This window comes from Mustela nigripes, chromosome 13, assembly GCF_022355385.1.
Source record: "Mustela nigripes isolate SB6536 chromosome 13, MUSNIG.SB6536, whole genome shotgun sequence".
Lineage (NCBI taxonomy): Eukaryota > Metazoa > Chordata > Mammalia > Carnivora > Mustelidae > Mustela > Mustela nigripes.
Window position 1 is genome coordinate 32,291,081 of NC_081569.1, and position 21,178 is coordinate 32,312,258.

Consider the following 21,178-nt stretch of genomic DNA (forward strand, 5'->3'; position numbering starts at 1 on the left):
CACTCCTGTCACCGCCTTCCCATAATGTTTAACCTTTCGAAAAATGTAAACATCTCACCAACTTGGATTCTGAAAGATCCCCCAGCAGTTTGTCCCCAGTTGAAAATCTCTGTTTGTTTTCAGGAACCTCCCCAACAAGGAAATGTTGCTGGCTTGCTTTCTGAGGTTTGCGTTATGAAAGCCATAGGTTTCCAGTTTCTGTTTTATGAATGTGAAAGTTGAATGTGTCTTTCAAAAGGTGCCCATTTCATAACCTCTCCCTGTTGAGGTTCAGGGCTCTGGCTCCACCAGGCAGCAGCTTGGCCAGTGGTCAGGATGACCCCTGGGATGCCAGGAAGTGACGTCTTGTCACCCTGTTTTGTGTGTGTAAGAAATGGCGGCCTCAGCAACTCACTCCTGGAGGTGAGGTCCCCGGGGGTGCAGCGGGGAGGGGGCCTCCAGCTCCTACACCAGTTGGTTGCGGCCTGTTAAGGGCTCTGGTTGGAGAGGGGAGAGACAGCAGCTGGGACAAGCCTGGGGTAAGGGGCTGGGGTATCAGGGTGATTTCTCAGGGTTGGGAGAGGACTACTGACTCCTGTGAGAGGAAAGTGGGAAAAGGAAGCCATCTTGGGACCTGGAGAGAACCACCTGACCACCAGCATGTCCGCTTCCCCCAGCCAGAGGCCTCCTGGGGCGGCTACCAGAGGGGATAAAAATCACGTGTGAAATTTGATCTGTCCCCAAACGTTCATTGATTTGGCAACAGATCTTGCTATGGCCCATTCCACTCCCCCACTTTGTCATCTAAGTGTCCTCCTCTGGCCTGTTCAGTTCTCGCCCCACTCCACTGGGGCCCAGCATTGCCCGGAGGCGTGAGCCCTGCCACACGGGGTGTGGGGGCTGTCCCGTGCTTCCCGGGCGTAGCAGAGTGGGGCCCACTTGACCACATGTCCTGATATCCTCTCATCTCTCCCCGAAACTAGTTTATCTAGTTTTGTCTAGGTGAGACGCCAGCCTCCCCCGATTCTTCCTGTCTCTCTGGCTACTCCCTCTCTGTCACCTTTGCTGGGTTTTCCCTCTTCAGGGGCAAATAACCATGTTTCTCAGTGAGAGAGGTAGTGCCCTCTGTTCTGTCTGTAGACCGGGGTTTTGCACATGTTAGACAGCATGCAAACACTCCAGGGTGGCTGCTACCCATGTGGGCTCCGGAGCCCCACCCCAAGGCTCTGTCTCGGTGGCCCCAGGGGGCCCAGCAACTTGTACGTTCAACAAGCACCCAGAGGGATTCCAGGGCCAGGAGCCCACGGAACGTGCTTTGATAGAGTTCTGCATTGCACCCCTGCATTTATGATTTTCACAGTATTTATATGCTGACAACTCCTCAGTTGATATTTCCAGCTCAGACTCTCCTCAGATCTCCAGGCCTGTATGTCCAGATCTACTTGATATCTCTATCTGGACATGACCCAGGCATCTGAACCCCGGGATTCCTGAAAGGAAACTTGATTTTTCCTTCCCAGAACATCTCTTCCCAGCTTCACCTCGGAAAAGAGAAGCCAAACCCCAGCGGCTTCTTCAGATCCCCCTTTCTGCCCACCCCAGGTCCAAAACCTCTGCAAGTCTGGGGTCTGGGCTTACCTTCAGAATGTTTCTCCAGTCGGCTGAGTCTCTCCCACTCTGGTGCGGCTGTCCCTCTGCACCAAGCCGCCAGCCTCATGACCCGGATGACCTCAGAAGATGCCTGCTGGTCCCCCTGCCCTAAGTCATTCCTTGACACCACCCGAGGAGGAGGTATGAAACTCCCTTTAGAGGCTTCTTAGGATGAAATCCAACCCCTCCCCCCACCATGACATCGGCCTATGCCTGTCTCTTCCCCAGCTGTCCTGTCATCCTGGGCTTTGCACCCTGAACTCTGTTCACACTGAGTGTTCAGCTCCCAGAACAGGCCAAATGCCTTCCTGCCTCTGGGCTTCTGTACTTACTCTTCCCTCTGCCTAGAGTCCTTTTCCCTAGTTCTCCGAGTGTCTCAGGTACCTCCTCAATTTTAGGTCTCAGTTTTCCTGACCTCCTTATTATTAATATTATTACTTTCATCCTGTTGTTCTTCATCATGGACTCCTGCCCATTCTTTCATGGTATTTCATAGAAATTCATAATTTGTGATTATGTATTTATTAATGTTTCTGTATGTCTTATTTTTTCCCCCTTTTCACCGGACAGTATGTTCTGGGAGGGAAGGGACCATGTCTGTTTTTTTTTTTTTTTATTACCTAGCCCAGATTAGCACCTGATATATATGTATTGAATGGATGGACTGAATTTTGTTTCACTTAGTTGTCTAACAGAGGGCTGTAGCTGTTAGTCTACTGCACTGTCTTCTGTTCAGACCCATTTGAGTCTTTCCTACTCCGTTTTCTTCTGGTGAACCCTATTCTACCCTGTTCTAGTCTGTTCTACCTTGTTCCAGTCTGTTCTGACCTCATCTGTTCCGTCCTGGTTGATTCTGTTCCAGCCTGTCCTGGTCTAGTTCTAACTGTCTTGTCTCCATCCACTTTTATTCTGTTCCATGCTGTTCTAGTCTATTCTGTCCCCCCCCCCCCCCCCCACACACACACCTTTCTTTCCATCTGAACCGCACTCTTCTTCTTGGCTCTATTCTATTGCGTTCCGTTGCAGTTCCTTCCCCTTGCTCTATTCTGAGAGATCTAGTCTCATTTTGCCCCATTTCATTTTAATCTTGCCTCTATGTTTTCCTTAAGGTTTTGGAATACCTGCTTTGTGCTCAGTCTTTTGATAAGAATCTGTGAGATTATGGGAGAAGGAGATGTCATCCTGGGCATGAGAGAGGCCCTCTAAAGGGTGAGTAAATGGTAGAGAGAAAATAGGTGGTTATGTGGATCCAAGCTGAGCCACGATAAAGAGGATTTGGTGGAGAAGAGAGGATGACAGCATGAGAGAAAGCAGGTAATGGGCCTAGGTGTTGGTGATACACTGAGGACACCAGCCTGAGAAATTTAGGAGGGGAACTAGGGTTAGCGCAAGCAGAGGGTAGTGAGGAATGAGAGGTAAAGGGGCGGGGCAATGGAAGATTGGTCTCCTACTGACTGGCTTGTTGTTTTGAAGTTTTTAAACAGGGATTCTCCCATGGTTTGAAGATGGCTGTTGGGACACCATCTGGCCTTGTGATATCAGGCGAGGCAGTGTGGTCCAGTAGGATGAGAATCTCTGGGTAAGTTGTTTGGCCCCTCTGGGCCCCAGTTTCCACATCTATAAAATGGGAATAATAACACCTACCTACTTTGAGTTTTAGGAGGAGAAACAGCTTAGCCTCCTATGCTGAGGGTTGGATAAGCATTCAGCCCAGAGCCTGAACTGTCATAGGATCTCAGTAAATGTTCATTGTCTCTCATCTCACCCTGTCTACTGAGTAGTCCACACTAATTTTATGAGGTTACCCTGAGCCTCAGTTTTCCTAGCAATGAAATGGAGACAGTGGAACCAGTACAAGGTGTTAGAGGGGCACTAGACAGCAAGTTAATCTTCTTGCTTCGAGCTTGAAGAGACCAGATGCACCATTAGTATTTGTTGATTGAATGGTTGATTGTAGCTTCCTTACAACCACCATAATAATACTTAGCACAGGGCTGGGAAACCCGGAGGTACTTGTAAATACGCAGGGACTTGAAGCAAATGTGAAAGAACCTGCCAAAGGGGCAGGTGGATTACCCCTTTCCAGGGCACACCAGGCCGGGTGGGATGCTGGGGCTGAGCCCATGAAATTTACACCAGACTTCCAAACATGCTCAGAATCAGGGAATTAGGAGACAACGGAGGAGGCTGCCAAAAAGAATTTATCTTGGAAGTGGAGCTTGGGGAATAGCACTAATATTTTCGGAAATTGAAACTCCAACCATGAAATTGCCTATCATTTATCATACATGGTCTCTCAAAGGGGAAACGGAAAAGCATTTAGTCTTATTGCTTTTTAAACACATGATTGCTGAGCACAGCCATCCAGGCTGTGGTTTTAAGAGCTGATGTGTCTGACGGGATTCTGCCAGCATGTCCCCACAGCGTCATGCAAGGCCAAGCACTGTAGACTGTCCTGTGTCAAACACCCTGGGCTGCACACGGGGAGGGTCCCACTCAGGTCTGGCTGTGGCCACTGGGTGCCATGCGAATTTGGGCATGCGTCGGAACCCCCGATCTTCCCCAGGCCCTTTTTAATGCCCAGAAGTCATCTCACTGTTAAAGTCTTCACTACTTTTAGTTTCAGGATTCCCTTTGCAAGGGTCCCACAGTGTCCACCACGTCCACCCTACCTGCTGATGGCCATCCCATGGCTTCTAGGCTTCCTTGGGTGGAATGGCCACAGTTGAACCCATGCACAAAGCACCATCTTCCCATGCCCCTGGCCAGCCTCCTGGCTTCCCCTGCTTGGTGAAAGGGCATCCCGTTGCCTTGGTAGGTAGGATCGGCTGTAGGGCATGGACACATGGTCACTCAAACATATCAGTGGTTTACAGGCGACATTCTGCTGTCTCGTGGCTCATCCCAGCTGATAGCCCCAGTAAGGGCAGTTCCTGACTGGCAGCCTTTGCATGGGGGTGGGGCACTGTTTCTTTGTGCTATCTATTTGAGATGGTGAAGAGGGAGAGAGAAGCCATGGATCAGCATGGGCCAAAGCCCTCTTCAGTCACCCTCCTGCTCCCAATAACCTTGCAGGGAAGAGAGGGACTGCAAAATTATTGTCACCACTTACAGATGGAGATCCTGAGGTTGCATGACTATGTGTAAGTCATCCAAGGGCACAACAACAGAAGTGCTGATGTGAGATTCTGACCCAGGCCTTCTGACATCCAGCACTGGGTCCTTTCTCTGGTGCAAAGAAGGGGCCCAGGACAATGGCACATGCTGATGTAAAGTCAGAGGACATGAGCTCTTGCTCCCCTCTTGTGCTGCCAGCTGCTGCCTGCTGCTCCATACCTGGGTGGGCCCTGGGGAAGTGGGGGTGATCATGGGGCAGCATTTCCTAGAACTCCCATGTCCCCCCTGGCCATCACGCTCTCACCCTCACGCTTTAGACAGACAGCAGCTCTGTGCTGCTGATGTTCATACCCCCACCTCCACTGAGCGGACCTCTCCACTGAGCTTGGTGGCGGATTGGCACCTGCCTCATGGATGCCTCCCCCTGGAAGTCCTCCAGGTACCACCAAGTTGAACACACTTGTTCTTAGGGAATTCTAAGTCCCATCTTGGAAATCTTCACATCTAGACCTTGTTAACTTTGTTCCCACCGGAAAGACCTTTTGAGTGAGGTTTTATTGATTTTTCTCTCATGTTTCTTCAAGACTCACCACCAGAAATGGCTCTGTGATGAATGTGTCTTTGTAACGTTGTCAATATTCTGCTTTGTCTTTGATGCTATGATTGCTTCTCCTAACTCTTTCACAAAAATGCCTGCTCCGACCCAGTCCTGGCCGGCGCTGGGGGTGGGTGGACTTGAAATCTCTTGCCATCGTAACTTTTTCCATTTATTAAACATCAAGCCTCAAAAGTTTCCCCGTATGTCTTGGTTACCAAGAAGCTCAGAACATAATGAAATGCTCAATCCCCATCATTTTATTAGCCCACACTATAATATATATTCTTCTTCTCTTTGAGCATTTTTTTTTATTGTGGTAAAATATATGCAACATGAAACTTGCCATTTTAACCATTTCTCAGCGTACGGTTCCGTGGTGTTAAGTGCTTTCATATTTCGCAACCAGTAACAGCACCTGCCTCTAGAATTCTTTTCTTCTTCCCCAACTGAAGCTCTGTGCCCATTAAACACGAACTCCTTACCCTGCCCACCTCCAGCCCCTGACTACGGCCATTCTACTTTCTGTCTCAAATTTGCCTAGTCTAGGCACCTGCTATTAGTGAAACCAGACACTCTTAGCTCTTTTGTGACTGACTTGTTTCACTTAGCATAATGCCTTCAAGGTTCTTCTATGTCACAGCCTGGGTCAGGATTTCCTTCCTTTGTAAGGCTGAGTGCTATTCCCCTGGACATGTGTCCCACATTTTGTTTATCCATTCATTTGTTGATGGCTGCTTGGGTGGCTCCCACTTTTCTTGGCTGTTGCAAACTCGGCTTCTAGGGACACGGTTATATGATGATCTGTTCGAGTCCCAGCTCCAGTGTTTTGGCGTATATGTTGGCATGTCAATTTTAATTTCCTGTTCTAACAGCTTTATTTGCTATATGCCTGTCAACATGAGAAGCAAGTGCACCGAACCTGTTTTGACCAGCACTGTGTGGCTGCCCTCGTTCTAGTCCTTTACCTATGCTTCTCTTTTGATTTATATTCATCTCTATTTTACAGTTGAGAAATTGCTTCTTTTTGGAAGAAGGAAGTGTAACGATGATCACAAAGCTATTAACTAATGAATCGAGCTGCCTCTGTATTCCTTAGCCCACCCACAGCAGTGTGACTTCCTCCACCCCTGATTCGATGGCAGTGCTTTGGCAAGGTCATCAGGGACCCGCAGGCAGCCAAACCAGTGAAAGCCAGACCTGCTGCTGCTACCAGCTCCATGACCCTTAATCCTTCCTGAACCTTCCTTCTTGGTGTCTGGGATACCACCCTGTCCTGATTTCTTTCCCTGGCTGTCTCTTTGTGGTCCTTTCTCTCCACTGACCTTCTCCACTGACCTTCAAAGGAAGGCAGTCTCCGTGGCTCCGTCCTGGACTATCCGCTCTTCTTACTCGGCATGACCTTTCTGGGTGACTGACTCCCTGGTCTTCATGCCATTGCGGTCACTGCCTCACCTGGCAGAGGGATCCCCAGTCTCTATCTCTAGCCCTGGGCCTCCCCACCCTAAGCATCCCACCTGCACGCCTAGCTGCCAGACCAGTGCATCTCTCCCTAGAGTGCTCCACGGTGAGCTTAAACTCAACACGATCCCCGTCCCCCGCGAAGTTCATTACCACCCCCCCACCCACTGCCCCATCTATCCAGCTGCCTGAGCCACCAACTGATTAACTATATTTCCGTTTATCATCCTGCCTCGCCAATCTTACCTCCTTGGTATTTCTTTTATTATTTTTAAAAAATATTTTATTTATTTATTTGACAGACAGAGATCACAGGCAAAGAAGCAGGTAGAGAGAAAAGGGGAAGCAGCCTCCCCGCTGAGCAGAGAGCCCGATGCGGGGCTCCATCCCAGGGCCTTGGGATCATGACCCGAGCAGAAGGCAGAAGCTTTAACCCACTGAGCCACCCAGGTGCCCCCCTTCTTGGTGTTTCTAAGACTGGCCTTTCTTTAGTCCTCTTTCCAAGATCAGACTTCATCTTTCCTTGCCCGGAGGGTCTGAGCTGGCTGGAGACAGGTCTTCCCCTTTAGTCTTGCCCTGTTCCGATTCATCTTCCTCAGTTGTCGGATGAGCTTAGGTCACACACAGAGCTGGCTGTGCCCCTGCTTTACTCGCAGCCCTCTGGGGGGCTCCTTGGTATTGACAGGACGAAGTCTGGGCTCTGAGGTTGGCATTTACACCTCCACAGCCCGGCCCTTTGCTCCCCTCCAGCCGGCCTTGCCACTGTGTGGTCCACCCTTTCCTTGATGGAGTGTACCTACCACATGCCAGCTGCGAGGGGAGGGTGGTGGCGGGGCTGAGAGCAGGGTGCCTACTGCTGGGGGAGGGCGAGAGAGACGGTCACCAATCCGGGGTCACCCAGTCTGGTATGTTTCATGATGGGATAGCATGGGGTAAGGAGTGTTTCATACCAGATGATGGACATGCTTGGCCCCTTAGTCCTGATAGTGATTCTACGTCCCTCCTCTGTCCCCTCAGACCTCCCTGAGTTCTCCTCTGCACCCCTTCCATGTCCTCCTAATCGGTCTCCTACCCAGTGCCATCAGAACTTCCTTTCTAAAACACAAATCTGAAGATGGCTACGGGAAACATCCAACGTCTTTGATTGAGCCCGAGACCCTTCCCAGTGAGGGTCTTTTCTTTGCCCCTGAGCTCCCCTTCCCTCCTGCTCTCGCCCACTAGCCATGCTCCACTGCCGGTCCGTTCCCAGCCAGGGGCGTGGGAGCGGGCTCTAGTGGTGGGCACAGAATGGCCGGTGAGAGATGGAGACAGGAGCTGCTGAGCATTCTTCAGCACATTCTGCAGTGAAGGGGAAACAGGAAAACCAGGATGGGAGCTAGGGAGAGGCGTGGTGAAGAATGTAGCTTGTTTATTATACCATGGGCATCCTGTCCAGGGTGACCTGGGGGACAGGGAGAAATGGGGTACAGAAAGAGGAGACATCCAGTCTTGGACTCTTGAGAGAGGTGGGATCCAGACCCCATGTGGAACAGGGGCTCTTGGGCAGAGTAGTGGCCTTCGTCCACTCCTTGGGAGGGAGGGAGCAGAGGGGGGCGTGTGCAGGTGCAGGAGGCATGCCCCTTCCCCGATGGAAGGTTGAGGGAGTTCTGATTGCTACTATCTTCTGAGCAAAGCCTGAGACCCCTGAGGGTGGGGGTGGCGAGGGGTGTGGGGAGAGGAGAAAGGACAGGGCATCTGTGTGGGAGAACGGGGTTGTGGCGGCCAAGGCAGCTGCTCGGCGGCAGTGCTCCTTTGAAATTTGAGGCCGTGAATTTAGAGGAAAGTCAGTTTGCTTTTTCTGCAGCGGTGCGCTTCAGAAGGGTACAGGTATCACGTAGGTGCATGGCTGGAGGGCACTGAGCTTGGGCATGGTGTCTAAGTGTGTAGAAGGAAGGGAGGACGCTGGTGTAGGGTGGACCTGAGCACAGCCGATGCGTATTGAACCTGAGACAGTGGCGGTTGGTGGCCGGAGGGCTCAGTGAGGCCAAGGGAGAGTGGTCTGGAAGAATAGCTGGGAGCAGGTGGTCCCAGATCGGGGGCTTGTAGTGGGTATTGTGTAGATGGTAAGGAAGGTCTGGGTGTGATGCCCATGGCCGCTGGGTGGATAGGATGGTTGGAGCCAGGCAGGTGGAGGAACGGAGAGGCCTCCCTGTTGGATGGATCCTCAAAATGGACGTGAAGTCACCCAATGGGGACGGAGAGAAAGCCGGTGGGCGAAGGGGCCCATTAAGTCTGCTGTGAATGCAGGGTGCGACCCGGGGGATAGTGGGTGACACTGCCGCAAGGATGGTGGTGAGAGGTAAAGTCAGTTGGCATGGAACTCAGAGGAGCTGGGGCATTTGAAGGGGGAGGACTTCTTAGAGGGGATCCACCTCACGTCCCAGCCCTAGGTCATGTGGGATACGGAAGAGACAACAGCCTCTCCTGGGGAGCAGGTGGGAAAGTGGTGTGTGGTGGGACAGCCAGTTAGGGCAAGAAGTTTGGAAATGGGTGTTAGGGATGACAGGCTCTGAGTCCCTGGTGCGGAGGACGGGTTGCAAAACCTCCATCTTTGTGTGGGGCTCAGATGCTGCTCTACGAAGGAATGCACCAGCCCCACGCTTCTGGTTCCTCAGCAGCAAAGTGGCATAATCATGGTCACGAGCTAGTGAATGATAAGGATGTTTTGGGATGAGGGTGTGGGCCCAGCCCCGGGCCGGTCAGGTGGCTCTCCCGTCGGTGGCACCTCACCTGCGGCTGATGGGCAGGAGTGCCCAGCCAGGCGAACCCAGCAGGTGGCGGTGGGAGGTTGTTGGCCCCGCTGGCCTGGGGAGGCCCCGCCCTCCACTCTGCCCAAGTTTTGCTGGTAAGAGATGCAGCGTATTTCGAGGGCGATTGAACACCGGCTGCTCTGTGACTTGGCAGGCGCTCGCGGCGCAGGTGCGTGGGTCACTGTGAGGTGTGGGGAGGTATGCGGAGATGCAGCTCTGTGCTGGCCTGGAGGCAGGAGCAGAGGGCACGGGCCAGAGGTGGGACAAGGCAGGTGACTGCACTGGGCGTTGGGAAGAAACCTCAAGGCGCCAGGCTACATGGGAGAGAACCTTTGCATTCTTTAAAGTAAATTAATTCGGACTGGGAGTCCCTAGCCTGTCAAGATGGGGGAAATTCGACCTACGGGCACTGGTTTCCATGGAGATGCCTACTGGCCTCGCCCTTGCAGTCCCTTCCCAGCCAGCTTTACTGGAAGCTTCGCCTAGCACTGTGATGCCTGGGGCAGCCAAGAACAACCCACACCGCCTTTGCCTGTCCATTTTACAGATGTGGGGGCAGGGGAGACCCACAGGGGCCTCACGCTGCTTAGTCTGTGTGGAATGGCTCACCTTCCCATCCCTTCTTTCTTTATCGGGGGCCAAATCACTAGAGGACGCATCACGAGCCCACTTCCAGTCAGAAAGGGTGGTTGGTGCTGTGGGCAGGAGAACAGTCCCGACACTGAGGAGTGACAAAAGACTTCTCAGAGGAAGCAGGATCTGACCAGGACCTGGGATGATGGGCTGGGTCTGGGGACAGGGAGAAGGGAGGAGTATTGCTGGGGAACAGAGCAGCGAGGACAAAGGCGTGGCAGTAGGATGAGCTTGCATGTTTCCAGATCACCGAAGCGTCTAGCCTGGCTGCTGGTGTTGTAGCAGGACTTAGGTGACCCCCTTCCTTAGACCCGAAGCTGGTTGATTGGAGAGAAAAGGGGTCCTCATCTGGACCATGCGGGTGTGCCGTTGGGCTCACTCTTGGCTCCGTTTGTGTAAATAAGGAAAATGAGGATCAGATAGAGGATTTTGAATTCAGTTGTGTGCCTCCCTCGGCTCACCTGGCTATGGACAAAGCAGGGAACCATGTTGTGTTCTCCTAACTGTGCCATGAAGAGGGGAGAGAGGGTGCCCTCTCATCCTAAGGGTGGCCCCCAGGAGACTGATGGTCGTTCGTTCTGAGGGGCAACAGACAAAACTACCAAGACAGAAGCCTGCTAGGACCCCAGCTGCCTGGCCTGCCTTGGATGGATCCATTTCCTTTCTGTCTTCCGTCAGTCACTGCTAGCAGGAAGGGTCTGGCTGGCCCCCCTGCACATCCCTTCTCCTCCAGAAGCCTGTGCTTCATCTGTTGCCTCCAGCCTGCTGGAGGCCCAGAGCTTGGTTCACTTCTGCCCCTGGGACAACCCCCCCACCCCCCGCCAGCCATGGATTCCTGCTTCTTCAGTGTGATTGAATCTTCTTCAGCATAAACATTTCAGGATCTGGGAAGTGTCTTGACCAAGTCGCTCACTCACTGGCCCCAGCCCCATCCTTTAGCCAACTTTGGGGTCTGAATTCCCCACGTGAAAGCAGACATCCACCCAACAGCCCCTGTGATGGGCCCACTAGGGCTCTGAGTAATGGGAGCTGCCATGGACTGACCCACCAGCAACTGTATTCGTGTATTTGTCTCCTTACCCTCTCTGCATCAGGATTGGAATTGTTGGTCTATTCAGCCCAGAGAGGTTAAGTGACTTGTTGAAGCTCTCACAGCTTGTAAGAGGCAGAGCTGGGATTAGAATCCAGAACCCTAGGACTCCAATGCCTAGGCTCATGCTGTGTGACCCATCCCTGAGACACCCACCCCTGGTTGGACCCTGGGATCCAGGGACACCCCACATCTCCTCCCGTACCCCCCTCCTGGAGTAACCCCCGACAGCTAGGGGCTCTATAGTCCTTATTCTTTTTTTTTTTTTTTTTTAAGATTTTATTTATTTATTTTTTTGACAGACAGAGATCACAAGCAGGCAGAGAGGCAGACAGAGAGAGAGGAGGAAGCAGGCTCCCTGCTGAGCAGAGAGCCCGATGTGGGGCTCTATCCCAGGACCCTGGAATCATGCCCAGAGCTGAAGGCAGAGGTTTTAACCCACTGAGCCACCCAGGCGCCCCTATAGTCCTGAATCTTAAAGTACCAGGGGCCATGGCCCAGCAAGGATGGTCAGACCCACCGAGTGGTCTCTCCACGGTGTCCACGGGAGTGGGGGTGGGGGCTCCTTCCCTGGCTCAGGCAGGCCGGCGTGCACCGCGGCCGTCTCCAGGCAGCAGTAGGATGAATACCTGATGGTGATTAGCTAAATCATAACATTGCTCATGCCATGCATAAGTAATGAACCAACTGGTGCCAGGCTGCGCTGAGCGGCAGTGGGCACCCCCCCACTTACCCCCCCGCCCCCCGCCCGGAGAAGCCACCACAGTGCTGCCTCCCTGTGTTATCTGGCACGTCAAGGGCTGCGACAATGAATATAGATTGACCTTATTATAGCAGCCGGCTGCTGATGCTAGGCGCAGCCAGGCATACTTTGCACAAATTAAAGGTGTCAGCATGTAATTTACGGTTCATGGCGAAGAGGGGTGCGGGGGGCGGGGAGGCACGGGACAGGTAGAAGGGAAGGTGGGCCGGCTTTGGGGCGTGCACCAGGAGCCCACGCACTAATGACAGGAGGTGCCGCCGACGGGTCATTTCATCCCGGTTTGCACGTTTTTGGCTATTCCCTGCTCAAGGGGAGCGGCCCCCTCTCCCGAGTGCCCCCCTGCACCCTCCGCGCATCCCCCCTCCCCAAGCTCTGCGTGCGTGCGTGTGTGTTTTTCAGCTAAATTACTGGTTTTACCTGAAGAGCGTAAAGTAGGTGTGCTAATTTACGGCTCGGCAGATCGAGCTGCAGTGTGGGGCGCTGTCTGGGAGGCCCCATAATACAACACCGTTTGACTAACACGCCCGAGAGCAGCTTGACATCTCAAGTTGGGCCTGTGATTAAAGTGGTAGTCTTCCTCCCCCTCCCTCTCCCTGCTCCAACGCGGGGAACAGATTAAACTCGAAGCAATAGATCTCGGTTTTCTTGCCATTCCACTGATATTCACAGTACACAGTTTGACACAAAGAGTAAGTTATACATCACAAACAACAGCCTCTGCTCTTTACCGTCCAGAATTAATTTTCCATTTGCTAAGCTTCCTGCTTCTCCGAGCCCATTTTCCTGCCACCGAGCAGGGCTCTGTTCGAGAAAAGGCAGGGGAGGAAAACCTCAGGTCAGCACTGGAAAGGGCTGGCTAGCTTAGCCCCTGGGGTTTACAGATGAGGGGAGCAGGTCCCAAAGTGGGGCGGTGACTTCCTGCCATCGTCCTGTGTGCTCCTGGCAGCGGCAGCGGCGGCTGAAAGCCCATCTTTCCATGGCTGTGTCAGGCACGTCCCCCCCCCCCTTCCCCAGCCCTGCGGAGTGGAGAAGGTGGGCGGGGGTGTGGAGGAGCTGGGAGATTGCCAGGCTGCCTGAGTAGCTGATTATTCTCTGCTTGCCTTCTACCCACTCGACAACCAGCAAAACTCTCTCTGCCCTTCTCTGAGCCCCGGGTGGTGGTGGTGGGGGGCACCTTTAGGGACTGCTTGGTGCCTCTGGCTGCAGCCTGGGTTTGGTCAATGGCAGGCACTGGAATGAGATGGGAAGGTGGGAGGAGAAAGATGGGTCTTTTCCCTGTTGCTTCTCCCTGCTGTGATGCTGTGGCCCTGAGAATGGCCACCACCCTCTGTGACTGCAGTCTTGGGGGGCAGTCCCTCTCCCAGCACTCTAACTCCCACTGGGGTCTGGCAATGCCATCTGCCCCTGCCTCTTTAGGTGTGGGGCTCCAGTGCCTCCTGGCACCACAGAGCCTCGGGATCCCCCTTCGGGTCCCCCTGACCCTATGTGCCTCTGTCAGCAGCCCCCTCCCTTCCTGCCCCTCCCATGGAACCGTTTGTGGGGAATTCTTTTCCTGGGAATTCCATTTCCTGCAGGACAGCACCTGGCATCATTTGAAAGGTTCTGGAGAACTCTGAGCAGCACCTCTTCTTTGTGGAGGACCCACGCTTGCCCCAGTCCTCTGCCTGTAGGCACACAGCAGGTGGCAGGTGTCCGAATCTCCCATGGCCGCCCTGGAAGTCAGGAGCCCCCCAGGAACCTTCCGGCATGAACCCAGCTGTCCTGTCGTGGCCTCTGACTGCCCCCTTCCACCAAGCCTTGTGCTAACTGTTGCACACTACACCTCGGGAGAGTTCACAGAGGCCACAAGCTTGGGACTTGCTGGCTCAAGGGCTGAGCTCCTTTTTCGATGCTGCATGGAAGGTTTACCTTCCCGAACCCACGTGGGGCACACACGCAGACAACAAGCACAAATGACTAAATGTCTTTTGGGAGTACTAAGATGAGCGTGGGTGCGAAGGCAGGGCCAGGAGTGATGAGCTCTGGAGGTGGCAGATGGGGTGAGTAAATCAGGGAGGGCCTTCCGGAGGAGGTAAATAAATACCGAAGACGAATGAGAATCTGGATGGAAGCACATTCCTGGGACAGGATGTACAGAACCACTGGGCTGGGCAGGGGTTAGGGAACACGGATCGAATATGGACTCCCAGCCTCGTCTCTGACTTACTGCATCAGAATCTGTAGGGGTGCAGCTCGAGACCGTTTTGTTTTGTTTTCTTTTGAGGCAAATCTGATATGCCACTGCCTTGGGAAGCACAGCCCCCCCTCCCCGATTTGTACAGGGAAATGTACAAAGGAGGTGGGGCCAGGCTTAGGGGCCCCAGGGACGCGATTCCACGGCCGGAGCTTGAACTCAAGCTCCCAGGCTCCCAGCACAGTGCCCACCCCTCCACTCATCCAGGGGACAGGGTGGAGATGCAGCCCCCAGACCCTGGTCTCACAGTAGCCCGCCTCCCGTGACCGCTCCTCCTTCAAGACAGCGGGGGGGTGGGGGTGTTGGTGGATGAAGGTGGTGGCAAAGCGAGAACGCTCCTGGAATAACATGACATTTAGAAATATGAATCAGCTGGCACTTTCTGTTTTCTCCTCTGCACCAATTCCCCCCACCCCCACCCCAGCAGGCTCTCTCTCCAAGCTGCAGGAACAGCAGGCCTGGACAGCCAGCCAGGGAGTGGAACCAGCAGGGGGCCACCCACTCGGAGGAGTCGTCGAAGTCTGAGATGATGGTACAGACCCGGGCTCCAGGCCAAGCGCTGCCCCTTCTTGCTGTGCAACTTTGGGCGAGGGGTGACACCTCTCTGGGCCTCAGCCCTAGGACACTCCCCATCACTCCTACCATGTGAGGAATGACCCTGCAAGTCTTGCTCTGTCCCCAACCCCCTCTCTGCCCTGCTGTCCTGGAATTCCACAGCTAGGGTTCTGTTCATTTGGTCCCTGAATGACTGGAGTGCAGGATGGGGCAGACGTGAGGGTGCCGGGGGGAGGAAGGATGCTGGACGTGGGACAGCCAGGCAGGGCTAGAGAATGAAAGGCCAGTGGCTCAGACAGGTGTCTTGGGTCCCATCTTCCCCATTTTTCACTCTTGTCAACTCAGGAGCAAGGTTTTAGGGGCAGGGGGCACTCCTCCCACCCCCCTCCGGTCCTGTTAGCTCCTGGCTCCATGCCAACATGTGGGTTGGGGACAGTGAGCAGCTAGTACCCTCATGATCTCTAAAACGTGAAGTGGCTGGGCATTCCTCAAGTCTGGCTGGAACAGCCCTGCTGGCATTGGAGCCTGGGCTTCTATGTCAGCCTCCCCAGCCCCTGAAGCGGCCTGAGGAGGAAGGCAGCTCTGTGTGTTTGCACCCTCCTACCCCTGGGTCAGTCCTGACTCCCCCACGTGTCCCCGCAGGCTGATGCAGGACTGCGTGCCCAGCAGGTGCCCCAGGGACATCTACTGCATGGAGTCAATGTACCCCCAGGGGGCCCTCTCGGTCCTGGAAGGCATTAGCTTGCTTTCAAGACCGGCAACCTCAAGCTGGGTTCCTTCCTGGCCCTCAGTGACCACATCTATGAAATGGGGGTGGTGATTCAGCTCACAGGTGGAGGAGCCCTTTCCGCTCTTGCCCTCCTTAGGTCCCCAGCTTCAGGAGGAGAATGGGTCAGAGTGTGGGATTAGAGCACAAGATAGCTGAGTCTCATTTACCACTACATAGGTAGTCCCCCAGACAGGACTGGCGTGTAGTAGGTGCTCAGTTCCTGTGTATGGAGGGGACAGTGGAAAGGAAGAAAGGGAGAGAGGGAGAGAGCTGGGGTCAGGCTAGGGTATGTAGCCTTATCGCTGGCTCCTGCCCAACCCTCCTCCCGAGGAAGGTCACCCTGAGAGGGATGATGGGGAGGGACCCTGGAGGAATCTTCCCATAAAACAGAGCTCCATTGTAGAGACTGGGGAGTTGTGCTGCCATTTTCTACCCCCCCTACTCGGTGGAATGCCCCAGCCTACAGCAGGGACTCGGAGCTGAGCACCCCGAGCCCTGAACCTTGGCAGACCACCCACCCCAGAGCCCCACTGAAGGATGTGTGAGTTCTAGATCCTGGTCTAGGAAGGGTGGGGTTGACCTGGCCACGGAGTGAGGGTGGCGTGAGGGTGGTTTGTTGAGGAAAATGTACCCTGGAAGCGGGAAATGTAAGAGTAGGGAGACTGTCTATGTTCAGGGGCCCGGGGCCCATCTGTGGGTCCTCATCTGGTTTGTCACCTGCCACTAGCTCTTCACCATTGATCAGAAGTAGACGTTTGCTCCACTGTGTGCGACCTGACACGTGGTCAGAGCACTCTGTCTTGCCTGGGGCTTGTCTCCACCAACATCCTGGCCAGCCCTGCTCCGAGCACAGGCAGGAAGTGCCCTGAGTTTCCTCTGTAGGTGATAGGGCTGCCCTGCCCTCAGCTAGCTGGGTGAGTTTACATCCTGTGATTTTGTTTTCAAGGCACACTTCTTCTTTGCTCTTCGTCCCCCCACTTTTTTTTTTTTTTTCTTGAAGGCTCTGGGGGAATAGGAGATGGCCCGGAAACATTTCCTTTCCCACCCTGGGACCCAGAATACTGTTCTCCAGGGCTGCAGGGTCTTGGATGGCCTATGTTGGGTGGGGAGGCCATTGGGACAGGGTGGGCCCTGACTTAGAACCGGAGCCTCGGGGGATTCTAGACATAAGAAGAAACCTCAAAGAGCTACAAGCAGGCCATTGAACTCCTGAGGAAGCAGGAGACCCAGAGATGCCATACAACTCACGCAGTGACTTAACATTCCTTGTTTCTTAGAAGAGACAATGAAGTCTGCCCAGGGTTGTGTCATGGTGGGGCAGATCTTGGCCTGGAATGCCGTTCTCTGGGCTCCTAGCTCTCTCCCAGGACACTTTGCTGGTACCTCCATGTGCATGATTATTTATAAAGTAACTGTAATGATCCCTGCTCCACAGATGAGGAGCTGAAGCTCAAAACAGTGACATACTGGGCAAATAATTTAACACCTTCATCTCTACTGAGATCAGATGCCACAGGTCCAGTGGGTCGGGGATGATGCAGGGGTCAGCTCCTCCAGGAAGCCTGCCGGGAGTGCTTCCTTCTCCGAAGTCTTAATGAACTTATCTTGAGGGACAGAAAAAGAAAAGAAGGAAGGAAACATTCATGAGATGCCCACTCATGGCCAAGTACTGCGCTGGTGCTCATGGGGTCCCTCGGGACCACTCATTTTACAGATGAGGGTGCCTAGGTTCAGGTTCAGAAGGCTCAGGCCCAAACCCTGAGTGGGCTAACTCCCAAGTTCGATGTGCTTTTCTCACTTAGTCAACCCCATGGTTTGTTATTCTAGAACTGATTTCTCGGTGCATGTCTCTGCCTCTCAGCTCTAAGCCCACCGACTCAAGACTCTGTCCTTCTGTGTGCATCCCGTGGCGGACACGTGGTCTGGCCCCAGGGGGAGTCAGCGAGACGCAAGGCCTTGAGAAGGTAGAGGGGGCACAGGTCCTGGAGCAGGCAGGCAGGCTTCAAATGGCTCATCTGTCACTTCTTAGCACCGTGCCCTCGGGTTCTCAGTTTTCCTCTCAGAGCTCTAGCATCTTTATCTCTAACACGGCGGGGGTCATAACCCTGAGTCCCAGGCTTATCATGTGATGTCTGGGGGAGTGATGCGCTGTGAGTGTCAAGTATGCGGCATGGCACAGAGAGGGTGCCCAATATAGAGCAGCTTCTGCTCTCATCAGCTCCCGGGGTGCACCGCGTGTCCCCCACTCCCTGCTCTGACCTGGCCTTCTGGTCCTGGAGGAATCCTGCTTCCTCTGCTCCCCATGTTCTAGCTCTGGGCACCCAAGGACCTGTTTGTGTTTGTGTCGCTAGCTGTGAGTGGCAGCTGTGATCATGTCCTGCTTCTCAGCTGTTTACCCTGAGAGCCAGACTGGGCTCCCTGAGGTCTCTAGATGCCCAGAGGGAGGCAGGGAACTCAGTTAAGGTTCTGGTCTCCCCTGGCCTGCCCGGAGCTGAGGAGGAGCCCTGGAGATGGTCTCCTGGCTTCACAGCAAGGGATGGGGGCACGGTGGGCATTGCCAAGGGGACCAGAGCACCACCCTGCAGACTTGCTGCAGACAGAGGCTGGTCATATCTCCATCCCCAGGATGGTGGCAGCCAAGTCCCCAGGCAGGGTGGAAGAGGGGGTGGGGGGAAGGAGATGAAGACAGTCAAGTTAGCCATCAGAAAGTGTGAAGGGCAGGGCCCGTCTGCATGGTCTGAGCTTCCAGCTAGTTCCCCCACCCTTGGTCTTAGGTGGCAGGGGCTCCTTTGGGTGCTCAAACCAAGCTGACCTCTCAGATAGGATTTGGGGCATATCTGAGGCAGGAGTGTTGGTAGCTGTGGGTTTTCTTCTTTGCACTCACATCTTACCTGGAGAGAGGTGTAGAGGGGGTCAGAGAGTCTTTCTGGAACTGTAGCTTCCATATCTGTATCTGTATACCCCCGGCTGAGGCTCTGAGTCTGATCTTGAATAAGGACATTCCTTTTTACCTGGGGGCTGGTGTCCGTTTTCCAGGGCTGGGTGGTCCTCTTTTATGATCTCCAAAGGGGATGGTCCTCATTCCACTGTTTCTCACTCCTTTCTGTCTCCCCCGCTTACTTTGGAAACCTCCCTGCAGAGACTGTGGGTTTTCTTTTGGGCTGGAACCCCAGTGCCTAGCCCTAGAGGGGTTCAGTAAGTCTCCTCTACAGGAATGGGAGGCTCCGTCATCCGGCCCGGCTGGATGAATGATGGCAGAAGCAGAGGAAAGTTTTAGAAAGTTTTTCTGACCGTCCAGGGGTGTTCACGACACTTAGCTTGTTAGATCCCCTGCATAAGCCGCAGCAGGACCAGGTCCACAAATGAAGCTTCTTGAGCCCTGGAGGCAGGGGGCATCCCAGGCCAGATGATACCCCTGACTGAAGGGACAGCAGCAGGAGCGTGTCCCCCTGCCCTGAAGTTGGATCAGTAGTGCACAAAGGGGTCACATTTCCACCTGGGAATGGAGCTCAGGCTCCCGACGCAAGACCATAACTCCTAGGGGGCAATAATCAATAGTAAGTGTACATATCTATGGTAAAGGCCAACAGATGAGGAGCTGAGGCCCAGGGTGGTGCCCTGGCTGGTGCCCTGGCTGGCTGGAGCTCACACTGTAAATTAGAAGTGGCCTTTGGGGGTGGGGGGTGCCTGATTAGCTCAGTGGGTTGAGCCTCTGCCTTCGGCTAAGGTCATGATCTCAGGGTCCTGGGATCGAGCCCCACGTCGGGCTCCCTGCTCAGCGAGGAGTCTGTTTCTCCCTTCCCTCTGCGTGCTCTCTCTCTCTCTTAAATAAAGAAATCTTTAGAAACCAAAAACAAGTGGTCTCTCTTGGCTTGCCAGGTGGAGTGGGCAGGCCGGAGAAGCGAAGCTTGCCAGATCTCAGAAAGAGTCCTCAGGAAAGAGGGCCAGCCTGATCGCCTAGAGTCTGTTCTTGGAGCCCCTGGGCAGGGGGTCAGTGCAGGGAGGAGCCAAGAGCAGCCGTTCTAAGCATTTCAGCTCTGGCCTCACTACCAGCTACCCAAAGATGCACACGTATTTGTTTACTCATTATGCAGGTTCAAACGTAATACTATGTTATGCATACGATGAAAATGCCCAAGGACAGACGTTTTAAGTGAGATTTCAAAATGTAAAAAATGATCTTGTTCTTTTCTTCTCATGGGCCTATTGCCGTGTCAAGCCCTGGGAGTTATGCACCCCCTTTTGGGGAGCAGAGACTAAGAACATCGGTTTTGGAGCCGAACAGACCTGTGTGTGAATCCAGACTTTTCTGGTCATTGTCGATGTGGCTTGAGGCCAGCTTCTGGACCTGAAACATTTAATCCTCTGTAAAAGGGGATAATAAATCTGAGTTTGCTGTGTGGCTTCAAGGAGATGATGGGTCCAGGGCCCAGCAGGCTGCAGGAGCTCCCATATGGTAACTATGGTGATGATGATCACGACGGGGCTTGCCCTTTCTTGCTGAAATTAACAAAATTCACCTCCACGTACCACGGGCCCACAGGCTGGTTTTCTGTGCTGGCCGTGATCGCAGAGATGGCAAGTCATGACCCGGCATCAGTGGGGGCAGGGGGGGGTATGTGTCCCTTCGCTGAATCCCACGGCCCCAGAGTCTCTGTGGACAGCCGGTCTCGGGACCTGGCTCAAGTAAAGCCCGCTTGGCGTCCCTGCCAGGTGGGGCTGAGCCGTGGGTCAGATGTCAGCTTGCGCCGTATTCCTTTTAAAATAATGGAAGTGTCAGCTTGAGTTCACGGGCTGGTCATGGTTTCGATCCCTCCCGAACTTCATAAGGCAAGTCCATGAATTATACAGTGCTGGAGCAGACGGCGCGAGGTACGGAAGCATCACAAGCCGGGCTTAATAAGGACACTCCTGCTATTCTTGGAAGGTATTTGCAAGTCAAAAATATGGTGCATGGGGATCTGATGTCGACTTCAGATTCTGAAGATTTCAGCTGGGTCAGCGGTATTTTATGTTAAATCCCATCAACAAAAAATAAAGACACGACGAGGGGCTCCGTACTTTGCTTTCTTTTTAATTTTCATTTTTTGGTGATAGCACATATGGTCTCATGGGCCTGCCTCCTCCCTCCCACCTCATCCGCCTACCCTCCAAGTAGTGTCAACAGACATCTGTATACTTCCACAGACTCACGGTGCGGAGGGAACAGTCCCTTGTTGAGGAACGAACACGTAAGTATTCATTCCTACCAGGGCGCCCGAGTGGCTCAGTCATTTAAGCGTCTGCCTTCAGCCCCAGTCATGATCTCAGGGTTCTGGGATCGAGTCCTGCATTGGGCTCTTGCTTAGTGGGTAGCCGGCTTCTCCTGCTCCCCCTGCTTGTGCTCTCTTGCTCTCTCTCTCTCTGTGTCAAATAAATTAATGAATAAAGCTTAAAGAAAAAAAACCTGCTACTTAAAAAAAAAAGTATTCCTACCATTGAGAGTTTTGTGCTAAACGGGGAGACTATTAAAACTTTTCTATTTTCTTTCATATTTTTTCTCCA

General features: G+C 53.6%; 1 long non-coding RNA gene across 1 annotated transcript in view; it reads left to right on the forward strand.

The window, feature by feature from the left end:
* The window catches only part of LOC131999207 (uncharacterized), an 88,455-nt gene extending 68,979 nt beyond the window's left edge, over positions 1-19,476 (forward strand). Inside the window, exons 3-6 of the long non-coding RNA XR_009399050.1 lie at positions 1,582-1,770; positions 2,739-2,838; positions 3,103-3,208; positions 14,735-19,476. This is a non-coding gene — a long non-coding RNA (uncharacterized LOC131999207). The remainder of the gene's footprint in view (positions 1-1,581; positions 1,771-2,738; positions 2,839-3,102; positions 3,209-14,734) is intronic.
* Positions 19,477-21,178: the final 1,702 nt, after the last annotated feature.